General features: G+C 50.6%; 1 long non-coding RNA gene across 1 annotated transcript; it reads right to left on the bottom strand.

The window, feature by feature from the left end:
* Positions 1-3,484: 3,484 nt before the first annotated feature.
* On the bottom strand, positions 3,485-15,455 carry LOC142040565 (uncharacterized). The gene is made up of 7 exons (XR_012653242.1): positions 14,306-15,455; positions 13,000-13,092; positions 10,922-11,452; positions 8,409-8,757; positions 8,016-8,074; positions 5,319-5,492; positions 3,485-3,982 (listed from the first exon to the last, which is right to left on the bottom strand). It is a non-coding gene; the product is annotated as an uncharacterized LOC142040565 (long non-coding RNA).
* Between the last annotated feature and the right edge of the window lie 1,201 nt (positions 15,456-16,656).

Raw genomic sequence — 16,656 nt, 5'->3', positions numbered from 1 at the left:
TAAAAGTAGACACAGAAGGAAAATTTCAAAAGTGATGGGGTACAGGACAGGAAAGAATTAAAAAATAGGGACAGAACTGGTTATCAGAGATAGAAAATTTTTAAAAGTGATGGAATAAGGAAAAATGGAAAATAATGAAAAATAGGGACAGCAAACTAAAGAAATGAAGATGTAGAAACAAAATCTAAAAAGCAACAGGCTACAGGACAGACAAGAAAGTATTAAACAATAGTGACAACAAACTACATCAAGAAATAGAAAGGAAATTTAAAAGTGATGGAGTGCAAGACAGGAAAAAGTGAGATGGTACAGGACAGAGGATAAAATTAAAAAAACAAAGACAGTGAATAGGTTAAAGTAGGCATAGAAAGCAAATTTGAAAAAAGTGACAGGTGTCATGGTTTAACCCCAGCTGGCAACTAAGCACCACCCAGCTGCTTGCTCGCTGCCCCCCTGCAGCAGGATGGGGGAGAAAAATCAGAAAAAAAAGTAAAACTCACAGGTTGAGATAAAGACAGTTTAATAGGTAAAGCAGAAGCCGTGCACACAAACAAGGCAAGACAAGGAATTCATTCCCTGCTTCCCATCAGCAGGCGGGTGTTCAGCCATCTCCAGGAAAGGAGGGCTCCATCCTGTGTAACGGTTACGTGGGAAGACAAATGCCATCGCTCTGAATGTCCCCCCTTCCTTCTCCTTCCCCCAGCTTGATATGCTGAGCATGACATCATATGGTCTGGAACAGCCCTTCGGTCAGTTGGGGTCAGCTGTCCCAGCTGTCTCCCTTCCCAGCTCCTTGTTCAGCCCCAGCCTGCTCACTGGTGGGGCAGGGTGAGAAGCAGAACAGCCCTTGACTCTGTGCAAGCACTGCTCAGCAATAACAAAAACTTCCCTGTGTTATCAACGCTGTTTTCAGCACAAAACCAAAATGTAGCCCCATACTAGCTACTGGGAAGAAAATTAACTCAATCCCACCCAAAACCAGCACAACAGGGTATGTGACAGAGACAAAAGAATTAAAACATGGGGACAGCTAACTAAACAAACAGATATAGGAAGAAAATTTAAAAGGTGATGGGCTACATGACAGACAGGAATAACTTAAAGACAGTGAATAGGTTAAAGTAGACATAGAAAGAAAAAAGTAAAAAGCAACGGGGTACACAATAGTGAGGAAAGAATTAAAAAACACTGATACACAGCTTGATACTAGTAGACATAGAGGAAAAATTTAAGAAGTGATTGGGTACAGGACAACAAAAATAAAATTAAAATAGCCACAGTGAACTAAAACTGAGAAATATCAAGGAAATTTAAAAGTGACACAGGGGCACAGGACCGAGAGGAAAAAAATAAAAAATAAAGACAGTGAACTGGATAAAAGCAGACCTAGAAAGCAAATTTTCAAAGCAACAGGGTACACAACAGACAGGAAATAATTAAAAAATAGCAATAGGCAGCTTCATAAAAGTAGATGTAGCATCGTGGTTTAACCCTGGCTGGCAACTAAGTACCATACAGCTGCTCACTTACTCCCCCACAGTGGGATAGGGGGAAAATCGGGAGGGTAAATGTGAGAAACTCATGGGTTGATATAAAAAGTTTAATAATTAAAAAGATTTCTTTAAAAAAAGTTGTAAGAGGAAAAAAAAAAAACAAACAGCAAATGAAAACAATTGCTTACCACCAACTGACCGATGCCCAGCCAGACTCAAGCAACTGGGTACAGGACAGAGAGGGAGGAATTAAAATATAGGGTCAGGGAGACAGAAAGGGGAAGACATAGAAGTTAAATTTTCAAAGTAATGGGGTACAAGGCAGTGCAGAAAAAAATAAAAAACAGGGAGAAGCAGCTGGTTAGAGAGGGGCATATTAAAAATTTAAAAGGCAACAGGGTACTGGGCAGAGTTGACAGAAGAATAACAAGTTTTGAGGAGCCATACACATAGGTGGGCAGGCAGAGAGGGAGACAGAGGAAGGGAGGCAAGCAGATGTCTAAAGAAGGGAGGCAGAGGTGGGCCAGGATGTAGAGGAGAGGACTTGCGACTCACCACAGCTCCTGGTGCCGGCAGGAGACCTTCACCGCCCCAATGCTTCTCTCTCTGCCTCTGCCCCTTCCTCCTCCCCAGTGCCGGCTGCCTGACCCTCACGTACTCAGCAGCACGCAGCGGATGCCTCGATGCTCCTCATCCACAAGGCTTGCTTTGATACATGGTGGCTCACGCATGTAGCCAACAAAGGCCAGGGACAGCTCAGAGGGATCCTTCCTTGCCACAGGGACTGGCCATTCCTTGCTACAGGCACCTACCAGCCAGTTCCCCTGCCCAGGCAGCCCCTTTTACAGCTGGAGCCCCTTCACACAGCAGGGCCAGCCCCATCCTCAGCCTCACTGGCCACACCTGGGGCCATCCCAGACCCAGCTGGAGCCCATCAGGAATAGGGGCCATTGCCAAAGCCCCACAGCACATCATCCCTGCCCCTGCACCTACCCACATCCAGGGAGACAGGAAAAATTTATTCATTAATGCATATAAGAAATCCTGGCAGTGAGTTGGCTACAAGGCTCAGTGCCCAAAGGCAGCAGGATGGGGGGATAAAAGGGAAGCGAAAAGCAGGAGGAAGGACAGAGGGACACAGATGTGCAAGACAGGGAGCCAGGAAATTGGATGCTGGGAACAAGAGAGGGACAAGAAGCAGGAAAACAGTGTAGAGAGAGAAGAGCAGAGAGACTGAGCAGAACAGCAGCGGTGGAGATGGAGGAATAAATAATAGGAAGCAGGGGAGAGAAGGGGAAGGGATTGGCAGGACAAGAAGATAAAGACAGGACAAGGGACAGGGAAACATTCTCAAGTGATACAGGAGAAGAAACAGTAAGAACTAGAAAAAAGAAACAGGGAGCCAGGTAGAGAGAAAATTTTCAAAAAGCAACAGCATACAAGAAACATAGGCAAGAACTAACAAATAGTCACAGGGAGATAGAAAGGGGGAGATGTAGAAAGAAAATGTAAGAAGTGACAGGGTACAGGACAGAAATGGAAGAGTTAAGAACTAGAGACAGGGAGATGGATAGAAGGAAACAGAAAATTTTGGAAGCAACAGGGTACAAGAAACACAGGCGAGAAATTAAAATAAGGTCAGGAAGACAAAGAGAGGGAAAAGTAGCAAAAAAATTTAAAAAGCAACTGGGTTTAAGAAACATGCAAGAATTTAAATAGGGATGGAGAGGTAGAAAGTTTCAAAAGTGATGACATACAAGAAACATAGGCAAGATTTTAAAAATAGGGACGGGGAGCCTGATAGAAGGAAACTGTGGTGCGTTGACCTTGCCTGGCTGACGAGTGTCCACCAAGCCACTCTATAATGATAGCCACTCCTCCTCAACAAGACAGGAGGGTAGAAAATACAAAAGAAAAGCTTGTGGGTCAAGATAAGGACAAAGAGATCACTCACCAATTACTGTCACAGGCAAAACAGACTCAACTTGGGGAAATTAATTTATTGTCAATCAAAATCAAAGTAAAATAATGAGAAATATGAACAAACCTGAAAAACACCTTCCCCCCACCCCTCTCTTTTTTTTTCTGGGCTCATCTTCATTCCTGACTTCTCTACCTCCTCCTACCAAGCAGCACAGGGGGAGAGGGAGCGGGGGGTTGCAGTCAGTTCATCACAAGCTGTCTCTGCTGCTCCTTCCTTCTTCGTGTTCTTCTTCTGTTCCAGTGTGGTGTCACTCCCATGGGGCCACAGGGCCTGCCAGAAAACCTGCTCCAGTGTGGGCTCCTCTCCACAGCGTCACAGCCTCCCCTTTGGGTGCATTCGCCTGCTCTGGCGAGGGGTCCCCCATCGGCTGCAGGTGGATATCTGCTCTGCCATGGACCTCTGTGGGCTGCAGGGGGACAGCCTGTGTCACCATGGTCTTCACTGCAGGCTGCAGGGGAATCTGCTTTAGGACCTGGATCACCTCCTCCTTTTCTTTCTTCACCGACTGTGGTGTCTGCAGGATTGACAGCTTCTGCACAGCATTTTTTTAGCCCTTTTTAAATATCACAGAGGTGCTACCAGCGTTGCTGGTTGGCTCAGCTTTGACCAGTAGCAGCTCCATCTTGGAGCTGGAACTGGCTGTGCCCAACATGGGGACAAGTCCTGCTGTCTTCTCACAGAACCCACCCCTGCAGCCCCTGCCCACTCCCCTGCCCCAGCTTGCCACACAAACTCACTACAACAGTGATCGGCTACAGGGCAAAGAGGGGGGATTGAAAAGTAGGGAAAGGGAGACAGAGAGAGACGGCGGGGGGCTGGGGGGGATAGCAATGGGCTACAGGACAGAGAGGAGGAACTAATAAAAAGGGAGAGGGTACCAGACAGAGAGATGGAGAAAAACAAATACTAGTGATGAGCCATAGGGCAGAAGAAAGAATTAAAAAGGGGGACAGTGAGGTAGATGAGAGAGACTGAGAAATATCAAAACCACTGATGATCTAAAGGGGAGAGAGAGGGGAAATAAAGAATAGGGACAGGGAACCAGACAGAGAGAGAAAAATAAAGACAAGAGTGGGCTATGGGACAGTGAGGGAAGAAGTTAAAACATAGCGACAGGGACCTGGAACAAGAGAATCTAAGAAAGTAAAAGTATATCCAGAATACAGGGCAGAGAAAGAAATTTAAAAATAGAGACACAGCATCAGACAGGTGAGAGCGGCGGGGATTGTGAAGGGCTAAAGGGCAGACAGGGAGGAATTAACAAGATTGGCATAAGAAGACAGACGGATAGATGGAGAAAGACAAAGTAGTGATGGGCTGCAGGGCAGAAACAGAGGATAAAAAAAGAGGGATGGGACAGGTCAGAAGTGCAGAGAGAAAAAGAAAACAGAAAGGCAGAACAACAGAGAAAGAGGGGGACTTAGAAAACGAGAGAGGGAGAGGTACAGGAAGAAAAAAAAAATTAAAGCAGTGAGAGAAAGAGAAGGTGAGGGCAGGGAGGGACTGGGATGCAGAAGAGGGGTAACACAGCCCCAGGGGTCCAGGACTCACTGTACCTCCCGCTCTTGGAGCTGCTGAGAGAATCTGACAGTTCACACATGTCTGTCTCCCTCTCCCTCTCCCTTCCTCCTCTGTAGCTGCAGTCACTTGACTGTCATCCACCCAAGAGAATAGATTGGTGCCTTACAGCTCTTACAATATGAGGCTTCCTAGAAACACAGCCTCACATGCACACACACACTACATGACTGTACTGTGGTTTTGGTTACACATACAGACCCTGCCGTGCACACTGGTGATCGGATCTGCTGAGGACTACACTAAGAAGGATCCATCCTCACCTGGAGAGGCAGGCTATCTCCTGTCTGCAGCTGCTGGCTGGATCCTCTTTATTTTGCTCTTCAAATAAAAAATATTCTTCAAATGCAGACCACTATGGAATCTTTCCATCTGTCTCGTACCGTCACGGCAGAAGAAAGGGCAACCACGGCGAAACGGTGCCAGCTGACATCCAGCTGAGAGAAGAAAAAAAAACATTAGCACAAAGCTGGGTAGGAATCCAAAGCTGCCTTTTTTTTTTTTTTGTGAAGGTTTGTGAAGACAGTACGACTGAGCAGAGGAAAAAGTATTTTTGCGTCATCTTCGGTACGGTTGTTGACACAGGCCACTAGAGCTTTTGCATTTTTCAGACAACTGTGCCTTTTCTTTTTTTTTTCCTTTCTTTTTTGACTCACTGGCAACTTTACTTTCACTACAACTCACTTTCCTAGATACACGCAGGTGACACACATAGAGACCTACCTACATTTTCTCAAGCCTTAGTATAGCCAAGGCTTCATCACCCTATACATCCCAAGTTGAGTATTTTTGCTAAGGACCACAGCAACACATCTGTCCTTGTGAACTGCCTCGTTGCAAAAAAGGAATCATTTTTTCCAGGCCGTTGCTCCGAACGGGCAAGATCTTTTAAAACCGCAGTTGTGCCACCAAACCCGCTCAGGGTCCCTCCTAGCTTTTGACCGCCCTGAGATTTAACAGGCACACGCTCCATTCCATCTTCCAACAGCAAAAATACGTTAACGCTCTCGGACCCAGAGTGCAACCCTACGGATGTCCACGCACACAGCCTGCCGTTTTGATGAGGAGCCACCGAGCACCCCTGCGAGCACAGCTGCACGCGCCAGATCGGTTTCCCCTACGCCACGAGTTACCGGTTTCAGTGAACGTAGTTTCTGACGCTTTAAACCAAAAACCGTATCTCGACGCTTCGCCACAGTAGAAACAACCCATCGCCAGAACGCTACAAAAACGCAGTAACACCAACTGCAAACCCACAGCAGCAACAGCTCCAGAAATATTTAGACCAGGAACAAGGGAGAAAAATAAAACAGCTTCATCTCACGCACAGGGGAGCGGCAGGCAGAGAAAAGGGTCGGCATTCTGAGCCCTTACAGAAAACGGGCATTCTCCTTCCGTTCCTCAGCGCGTCCGTTAAGGTCTAAATACCGCAACACTACTACAGCAACGTCGAGAGCAGGGAACAGCAGCCGGGCCGCTGGACTTGCCACTGACCCATGCTATTTCCGTAGCAGGACGCGTACGCAGAGGGACACGTTTTGCCACACGCAGCCCTGAACTTCCTGAAAATTTACGTTTACCAAAAAAAGCCATTTGGAACATATTGCCAAACAACATTCGGCAAGAAAGCTTTGATGCCTTTGACACACGCAAGTTTTTGGTCACTTGCTATTTGCTTCCTGTTGCTGCTGCTGTTCTTCCTTCAGAAATTCTACTCGTAGCCCAGTTATTCACTGCTGGTTCAAGCATTTGCCTTCCTGGTATTACCAGCACATTCACAGAGGCAAATAACTTACTTGCTCTTCTACAATTATCCAAACGACAATTACAGCCATGAAAGAGAAGGAGAGGTCAGGCAGCAGAAGAGCTCTGCAGGCTGCCACCAGTCAATACTGCACTCTCGAAGAACAAACAACAACAAAACAAAACCGTGACCCTGTATCCTTCTTTTTTTTTTTCCCCCCCCTTCTTCTTTCAGAGCTCATCCCTGCCTCAGCATTTTGTCTTGTCAGAGCATGAAGCGCAGGTGATCCGTACCCTGACGACTTCTGCGTGTGATGAATGCCTGTTCAGAAATAGTCCAGATCTGCAAGACTGGTGTCATTTCTATGGTTTTAATCATCATAACTCAAATTTTATTTACTCACGCATTTGTGAGGAAACTAATTAACTTTTAGACACTGCCTCTCCTTTTTTTGAGGGGTGGGGGTGGAAATGTGTTAGAGACTGAAAAACATTACGATTCAGAGCTCCCAACCACGAGGGAGCGGTGGAGAAATCCATGAAAGCAAAGACCAACAGCAGCAACATCAACTGAAAGTTGGCTTTCATTCCGATCACGTACTTAAGCGACTCTCCTTGCAAGTCTATGCCTCGGTCCTAGGAATGACTAGTCCCTTTTTGGAAGGACAAACTTTTTCACTTAAAAGTCCTAGACTGAAGACTCCGCTGAACGGAATGGGGATTGTGCCACGGGACAACATGCCATCAACACTCTTAATGGGGAAGGGAAAAAAAAAAAAACAAATAAAAATCAAGTACCAGTTCCCATCACGTTTCACTCATTACATTTCTACTGGCATCTAGGTGCTCAAAAATGAACTACAGGGACACCACATATTCCTAAAAATTCAGTTATACATAAAAAAGTAAAAGGCTATTTCCAACTTGCCCATAAAATCAGTATGAACAGAGAGAAGAGAAACACTCGACCCCCTAAAGAAGCTAACAGGCAGCTCTGAATTTACCAGACAGGACATTTCATTCTTTCACCTGAAACAAAAACACATCAAGAGACCAGTTCAGGAACAGGGCACGATCTCTTAACAGCAATTTTTCCATCAGCTTTTCGGCACTAGCAGCAAATTTGCCTTCTCTGTGGGTTTAACGTGGAGCATCTGTAGTGCCCTCGAACTCGCAAGTGTTTCTCTCCGCTCCCCCAGCCCGATACGTGTGATTACCTGAGCAGCAAGCGGAATTAACCAGGCAGGATTTTCTTCGTGTGACGCGGAAGGTGACGCTGGGAGAAGAGGAGACAAAGAAATGAACCTGCTTGTCACACCCAGCCAACGGTGAAAAGACAGGGGAGGATTCTGCCGGAAGGGCTCTGCACCCCAGGAGCTCCCGCCAGCCGGTTTCTCTCCCCTTTGCCCGGTACCGAGGGGACGACGACACCTCGCCCGCGCCCCCTCGCAGGGGGGGGGAGCTGCCCCAGGTGAGCCAGGGGACCCCCACCTCGCTTCTGCCCGCGGGAACGGACCGGGAGAGACACTCCACGCAGAGAGAGGAGCATGGCGTGGATTGCACGCCCGAGGGAAGAGGCCGGGCTCCCCGCTGGTAGAAGGACAACTCACCTCCCCGCTGCTCGGAGCTGCTTGCTGCGGACAGCCCTGCCTGTGCCCAGCCGCTCTTCGGCTGTGCTGGGAGCGCAGTCCGGCCGACGGACGCCCCAGCGAAAAGACGCTCCAGCTAATCGCGCCCCCTGCTCGTTACAGCCGCAGGTACTTTTGCCTCTGGCTAATGCACGCTCCAGACAGCAGACACGCCGCCTCATTCCAGCTCCCGCTTGCTACAGTTCTGGCTCCTTGAAGCCCCAGCTCCGCACTGAAGCTCCGCCTGATTTCAGCTGCTTCTCCTTACAAGCTCCAGCTACGTGCAACGGTCTGGGCTTTCCATAAGGTTGCATATCAACTGCTGTCAGAACTGGAGCATTAGGATTAAACATCAGAGTTACACGCCAAGTAAATATTCGTTAAGTTTGGGCGATTAATTACTTAATAACTATTCTGAGCAGCGCAGAAAGAAGAGCTGGACTCAAAGAGGGCACGTGGGGTCTGAAAAGCGCCTTTCCCCCCCACAGACCATCGCAGATGTTGAGTTCGGCCTGCTGCGTGCCGGCCTCCCGAACTTCGGCGTCCAACACAACCAGACCCCCATCTACAGGGAGGGACCACGCACCCTGCCCGCCCCCCGCTTCCCCCCGCAGCCCCCAACACCCTCCCACCCGCCTGCAAAACCAGCCAAGCCGGCTCCCGCTTTTGGCCCCCACACCAGCTGACTCGGGCCCCCATTTGGGAGCCAAAAAACCCGGCCGCTGAGCCTGTTCTCAAGGCCCAAACACGCAGGGCCGGACCTCTGTTTCTGGGCCCAAAGCCGCGCAGCTCGGTCTGTTTCCGAGCCCCCAAATCAGCCACGTGAGCCTGTGACCCTGCAGTGCCCACAGGCGACGCCGAGCGTAGCCACCCCACAGCCCTGCACCCCCGGGGCCCCACGCGCAGTTTCGGGGAGTGCTCGGGACCTGCAGAGGGCCTGGCCCCACACCTCTGCAGGGCAGCCCCAGCACAGGCAGGGCGTCGCTTCTCGATTGCCGTTTCAGGCTTTATTTCCCCGCCATCACCGGCACGGCCAGGCCCCCCACCCCAAACCTCCCAGCCGAAGCACCCCCGCGGGTAGCCGGGCCCAGCCACCCGGAAAACAAGAAAACCAAAGAGGGAACAACAAGACAGACAACGTGGAGAAAGGCAAGGAGAAGGACACAGAAACAGAGAGAGCGCGGGAGGGATAGGGAGCAGGACAGAGAGATGGAGCAAGAAAGGAAAAAAGGACGGGAGGCAGAACCAAGGGAAAGAGAGACAAGGACGGGAAGCAGGACAAAGGGACGGAAGAGGGAAAAAAATTAGCGACGGGCTGCAGGACAGAGATGAAGGGATTAAATAGACACAGGGAGCATGACAGAAGGACAGAGAGGAGACAGACAAAAGGGACAAAGAGCAGGCCAGCATCGGAGGGGAAAAAAAAACAACTGCGATGGGCAGTGGGAGAGAGATATGGAAAAAAGAAAAAAATACTGAGGAACAGAAAAAAGAAAGCAGCGACAGCTAGCTGGACAGGGGGACACAGTTAGAAAGGGCGGGAAAGGGAATGGGGCAGAGAAAGACAGACAGAAAAAGTAGTGAAAGAAAGCAAGGCAGAGGGACAGCAAGGCGGGGGGGAAGGGACAGGGGTCTGGACAGAGATGGAGAAATAAGCAGCAGGGACAGAGGAAAAGAGACAGAAAGAGGGACAGGGAACATGGCAGAGAAGGAAAAATGAGGACAGCGGCAGGACGGAGATCAAAAACTGGGACGGTCCTCAGGACAGAGAGGAATACGAATACGAGCAGGGAGCGGGACAAAGGGATACAGCGAGAAACGACGGGACAGGAAGCAAGACAGAGCGACAGACAAGAACGATGACAACGAGAGAGAGAGAGCGAGAAAGACAAAGACCATGAGAAGCACGGGGCGGTGGGGAATTAGAAAGCGAGGTATCAGGAGCCCTGCAGAGAGAGGGAGGGTGAATAAAAAAGGGGCAGGAAGCAGCACAAAGGGTCACAGAGAGTAAGAGATGAACAGGAAGGAGGACGGGGCCAGTGAGATCCACAATGACAAAAATAAGCAGCAACAGCGAGCAAGACAAAGGCATAGAGAGAGAAACAGAAAGTAGGAAGAAGAGAGATAGGAAGGCAGGGACACAGAGCAGCACATAGAGGCGCAGAGAGGAAAAGAACGCCAGAGAACAGGCCAGAGAAATTGGGAGGCAGGGAAAGAGGCGGATGCAGATCAGGACAAGGAGACGGAAAAGGAAAAAACAGCAACTGGCTGCAGGACAAAGACCGGGGGGGGGGGGGGGGGGGGCGGGGGGGAGGAAGAGGGAGTAGGACAAGAGAATAGACAGAAGAGGAGAGGTACAGGGAAGCAAAATTAAAAAAAAAAACAAAAAACAAAAAACAAAAAAACGTCACAGCAGCATGAGAAAGTGAGGGGGAGGGAGGGAGCGACCGGGACGCACAAGAGGAGCGACAGGGCCCCGAGGGCCCAGGACTCACCACAGCTCTCGCTCTTGGAGCTGCCAGGAGGCCTTGCCAGCTCAGAGGCTTCTTTCTCCTTCTCTCCTGCCTTCCTCTTCTGTAACTCCAGTCACTTGGCTGTCCTCCACATAACGGAACACGCGAGCGCCTCGCAGCTCTTACGAGATGAGGCCCCCTAGACACGTAGCCTCACTCGCTCGCTCACTACGTGGCCGTACCGTGCTGCTGGTCATGCATACAGACCCTGGCGGTCTGACCTGCTGTGGACTACGAGGAGGGATCCTCCCACACCCAGAGAGGCAGGCTCTCTCTTGCCTGCAGCAGGAGGCAGCTGCCGGCCGGCCTTCCGTTTCTTCTTGTCTACCTTTCTGTGGCCTCTCCAGCTTCAGCAGCTCCCGTCCACAGCCAGCAAGCGCTCCGCCTGTCCCTCTGTGCTCCTGCGCCACGAGGAGAGGGAGGCCAGGCAGAGACAGCCCACGCGAGCCTGAGGCTGCTGCAGTCAATGGCATCCCCGGGGACGAGCGGACAACCGCACTCACAGCGTGGCCTCTGGGAGAGGGAAAGAGGCAGCAGTGACCGTTATTACCGTAGCTCGACCCTGGCCGGAGCCCCTCCTTCCGCAGGGGCTTCCGCAGACGCCGCTCGTTCCCCGCGCCGCTGCTAACTGCACCCACGTTCAGGGAGACTCGAGAACATCGGAGGGCCAGCTTGCTGCCCTCACGACAGGGCTCGGGGGCTGCCTGCGGCTACAGCACAGGCTTCAGGGGAGGGGCTGGAGCTGGGGGCAGCCGCACGGGCCGAGCGGGGCCGGGGGAAGGCGCCGGGGGAGCTCCGGCAACTCGGGGAGGCGCCCGCTGGCCGCGCCTGGGGGGTGCCCGCCTCCGTCCCCTCTTCCCTTCTATCAGCTCTCGGGGAACTGCCCGGTGCTGCCCGGGCCCGGCTCGCCTCCGGCGGACCGGGAGCCTGCCGCGGCGGCCGCTTCGCAGCTTCCCGTCCCGCCAGCCCCGGGCGGCCGGCCTGCAGGAGGCACCCCCCCGCCACCGCCCCGGCCCCCGCCGGGGGGATCGCTTGCCTCACCCGCGGTCTCGGCGCTCGCCCGCCGCCGCCACGCTGCTCCCGGACACCGCGCATGCGCCGGAGGGGCCGGAGCCGACGAGCGAACGCCAGGCTGCCCCACGCGCAGGACGGCGCATGCGCCCGGGACGCGCGTCCGCACGGCTGGTCGGGGAGCGCGCGCAGCGGGAAGCCCGCGGAAAACCACGCGAAACCGGCAACGCTCCTGAGTCTGACCTGGTCGGACTCCGGGGGCCGCGGCGGCAGCGAGGACTACGCCGCGCCCGAGAGCCGCGCTGCCGCCCGGCCGCCGAGTCCGCCAAAACTACAGCTCCCGGCATGCCCCGGGAGGCAGCCTGCCCTGCTGCCTGACCCCGAGGGGACGCCGCTTCCGTTTCCGCCCACCCCCACGCCGGCGCAGCCGCAGTCCCCGCCGAGCCCCCAGCGCCGGTCCGGGCGGCTCCAGCGCGCTCCCGCCGCCGCCGCCCCGGCACGGCGCGCCCCCCCCCCCCCCCCCGCCCGGCTCCAGCTTCGGGCGGCACCCGCCGCCGCCGTCCCGGCACGGCGCCGCCCCCCCCCGCCCGGCTCCAGCTTCGGGCAGCGCCCGCCGCCGCCGCCCCGGCACGGCGCAGCCCCGCTGCCGCTCCGTGCGTGCGATACGGACCCCGCCGTCCTCCTCGGGGCTTTCCCCGGGACCGGCCGGGCGACTGCGCAGCCCCGCCACGGGGCCCAGTGAGCACCCCCCCCCACGCGCACGTGCTCCCAGCCGCCCTGTGAGCCGCCGCCGCCGCCCCCCCCCCCCGCGCGCACGTGCTTCCAGCCCCTCCGTGAGCCCCCGGCCTCGGCACAGGCGGCCCCCGCCTCCGACGTTCGCGGTCCGAGGGGCGCCCGGCCCCGCTCACCTTCTCCTGAGGGGCAGCCGCAGCCCGGCCACCGCTCCGCTCCGCTCCTGCCTCGGCTCCTACCGGCCCCGCCCCGGCCCCTCCCCCGGCAGCCCCCCCTTTCCAGGGAGGGGCCGGCCCCAGCAGCCTCACTGCACGCACCTGCGGCTCCTCCAGCCCCGGCCCGCAGCTGGGGGACCGAAATCCAGAACAAAACTCCTCAACACCCATGGGAAGTTAAGCAGCAGGCACTTCCTTGATTGAATGAAAGATGTCAAGAGTCACCTTATTTGGAAGAGGTGTTAACTGGGGTCAAAATACAGATTTTAATACCCATCTTATTTTAGTTCTAAGACTTGGCGATTGCCAGGTATCATCTTTTCCATTTACCCGGGTCCACCAGCGAGGCCACAAGGGAGATTTCTTCCAGAGAGAGGAGAGAGTTATTAAGTCTAAAGTCCACCATTTGCTTTTCTCCTTCATGAAAAGATGAGTGGATCATATATCATCACTAGTCCCCCAAACTGTTAACCCTGAACTTTTCACCTGTCCTTTAATACAGTCAACTCCAAGCTAAATTTTTTCCGTCATTAAGAGGGGACCAAAGATCATGTAAAATATTATTATACTTTCTACAAATACATCCCCATCTTAGAGCTTTAGCTACTAGAGAAAGTCTTTGGAGTTTGGGGTCAGAGGAGCTGCAAGTATAAACTTTCATACAGCTCTGTTTAGGATGTGTGATTTTTCTCTGGTTGTCTAAAGCAGTCTAAATTTCCGTAGACGGTCCCGACTCTGGGTGGCTCTAACAAGGATCCTGGAACTCCAGTAAATTCTAAACAGCGTTTTATATTTCAAATATGATCCCGAGTTCCTTTTTGCACTTGTCTCTACGGTTTTGGCAACTGACAGCCCCAAGGGGTGCCTGTACAAGTTTCTCCCGAAGGGCAATTAAATTAATTCTTTTGTCCATGAGGTGGATGGTTTGGTAATGTTATAATTCACAACGCTATAACTCCTTCTTTCAAATTTAAAAAAAACAATTGCCTTTTAAGTCCATCCCATTTAATTTGCTAAAATGATTCTCATTGTTCTGCATCTTTTCTCAAGTTTTGGTTAAATTCAATGTCAATATTCTCCACGGAACTCGATTTTCATCTGACTTTGGAATCGGAAGGCAGGCTGTTACTGAGGTTCAATTTTGTGTCTTTACCAAACTTTGAATCAATTACAAAACTAGATTTATTTTTTTTTAATCCAAATTACAAAAACGGTTAACATCAAGATTAATAGCTCAAACAATAATTGTTTCATTTTGTTTATCTCATGCTTAGAACCCCTCAAAAAACCCCACATAAACCCTATAAACACACAAAAAGATTACTGCCCTCGACAATATTCCTAATAGCAACCCCAATAGTATAAACTTTACACAACTGTTTTCCCAAATAGATAACGTGAAACTTACTTATAGATTTTCAGGTTTAAAGGGCCAGTTTCTTTAGACTTCCAATTTCTTGTTGGTGCTTTCTTTGTTCTTGAATAATGAAGCCAAGGTTCTTCTCCCAGACCTTTACTGCTATAAGGGTTGTTAAAATGACTCGATACGGTCCTTTCCACTTCTCCGTGATTTTATATATATTCAATCTAATCTCCTGGTCGGAAGGGATGCGCTGCTACGTCCAATTCTAAGGGTCCAGCTGTGGAGACATACTGACAAAGTTCCTGAAAAGAATTGCTTAAAGAAATCATAACACCTTTTAAAAACCTATCTCCAAAGGCACTCAAGATACTCAGAACATAGGACTCTCGATATGGTCTTTCATACAATATTTCATAGTGACTTAAATTTTCTTTCTCTTCTGGCTATACTCTGATTCTTAATAGAGCCATGGGTAATGCTTAAACCCATGTGAGGAGTGAGGTTTCCTGACAAATTTTACTCGACTGTTGCTTAAGGGTATAGTTCATTCTCTCTCTCTCTCTCTCCCCCCCCCCCCACTTGCTTGTGGTCTATGTGGGGCGTGATAGTCTCAATCCATAGATAATACTTTGCTCAACTCGTCTCCTAATCTTTGCTATAAAATGAGGGCCATTGTCAGATGACATTCTTACAGGCACCCCACATTTTGGTATTATCTCTTTGAGCAAGACTTTAACTACTTCCCTTGCTTTGTTGGTGCGACAAGGGAAAGCCTCGGGCCACCCAGTAAAGATATCAACTAAAACTAGGATAGATCCTTCTTTTCAAGGCAATTCTATAAAGTCAATTTGCTAATATTCTCCTAAAAAAATTTCCTTTTTTAATAATCCCAAAGATGATCTTATTACTGATTCGGGGATAATTTTATATATAAATTTCACATCCGCTTATAATTGTTTAAGCAATCTTTGTCATATTTCGCTTTCTGTTCCCCAGTATACTTTGTGATGTTCAGCTCGGGCAACTTCTCTTATTATTGTGGGTGGGACTATTATTTGACCTGTCGGTGTCACAGCCTATCTTGTTTCATTTTGTTAGCCTGCAATCTAATAATTAATTCTTCATCTTTTTCATTATACTTTGGAGTTTCTTTAGGCAACTTTATACTTTTCTCTGGAACTAGTGCTAGGATGCCTTTTTCTGCAGCCTCTTTAGCAGCTTTATCAGCCAGTCGGTTACCTGCGTTCGGACCGGTCTTACCTAACTGATGTGCTTTACAGTGCATTATCGTGACTGCTGTTGGTTTTTGAATGGTTTCTAACAATTCCAGTATTTGTTCTGCGTGCTGAATGGTGGTTCCTTGTGCAGGTAACAGTCCTCTTTCTCTCCGCATCGCTCCATGTGCGCGTACTGCTCCAAAAGCATACTTTGAGTCTGTCCAAGTGTTGACTCGCTTTCCTTGACTTAGTTCCAGAGCTCGAATAAGAGCTATCAATTCAGCCTTTTGGGCAGATATCGTCGAAGGCAAAGCTGGCAACGCAATTACCTCCTCAGTAGTTATTGTCTATCTTGATAAACGTTTTCCTTCACAGATGGAACTGCTTCCGTCGGCATATAGTTCCCAATCCGTTTCTTCTAGCGGCACATCTCAGAGATCCAGTCGGCTGGAGTAAACTCTTTCGATTGTCTGCAAGCAGTCACGTTCCAGTTCTCCTTTAACTTGAGCAGTTGTGGAAAACACAACAGGGTTAACGGTGGTAGTAGTTTTTAGGTAAACATCATCTTGTTCCAGCAACACCACTTGGTATTTCAGCATCCTGCTAGGGGATACCCAATGCCCCCCTTTCTGTTTTAGCACAACAGTTATCGTATGGGAAACGTACAGTAATCCTTTGTCCTCAGGTTAAACTTACGAGCTTCCTGGATCAGTAGCACAGTTGCAGCGACGGCTCTCGGACCAGAGCATCCCAGACTCACATTACCTAATCGCTTCAAGAAGTAGGCCACAGCTCGCCCACTTGGCCCTAAATATTGGGCCAGGATACCCAGAGCTATACCTCTTCTTTCACGAGCTAAAAGTTCAAGTGTCTTTGTGAGATCTGGCAGGCCTAGGGCTGGCACCCCTATTACAGCCTGTTTCAATTCTTGGCAAGTAGCTTTCTCGGCATCGGTCCAATCCGTTGTTTGAGGTTTTGAGCTGCTCCTGTAAAGGTCAGGCCAGCAAGCCACAATTTATAATCTACAGGTGACACCACTCGACCATTCCCGGAAACGCTCGTCATTAATTTTTTTTGTCTTAGGTTCGGGGAGACGACAAATTGCCTCTTTTCTCTCAGTTCCCAATTGTCTCTGCCCTTTTAGGATTTTAAAACTCATTTACATAAGTTTCTTCTTTC

This window comes from Buteo buteo, chromosome 16 (genome assembly GCF_964188355.1).
Source record: "Buteo buteo chromosome 16, bButBut1.hap1.1, whole genome shotgun sequence".
Taxonomy (NCBI): Eukaryota; Metazoa; Chordata; class Aves; order Accipitriformes; family Accipitridae; genus Buteo; species Buteo buteo.
Note: the sequence above shows the minus strand (reverse complement) of the source record. Positions and strands in the feature narration are given on the sequence as shown.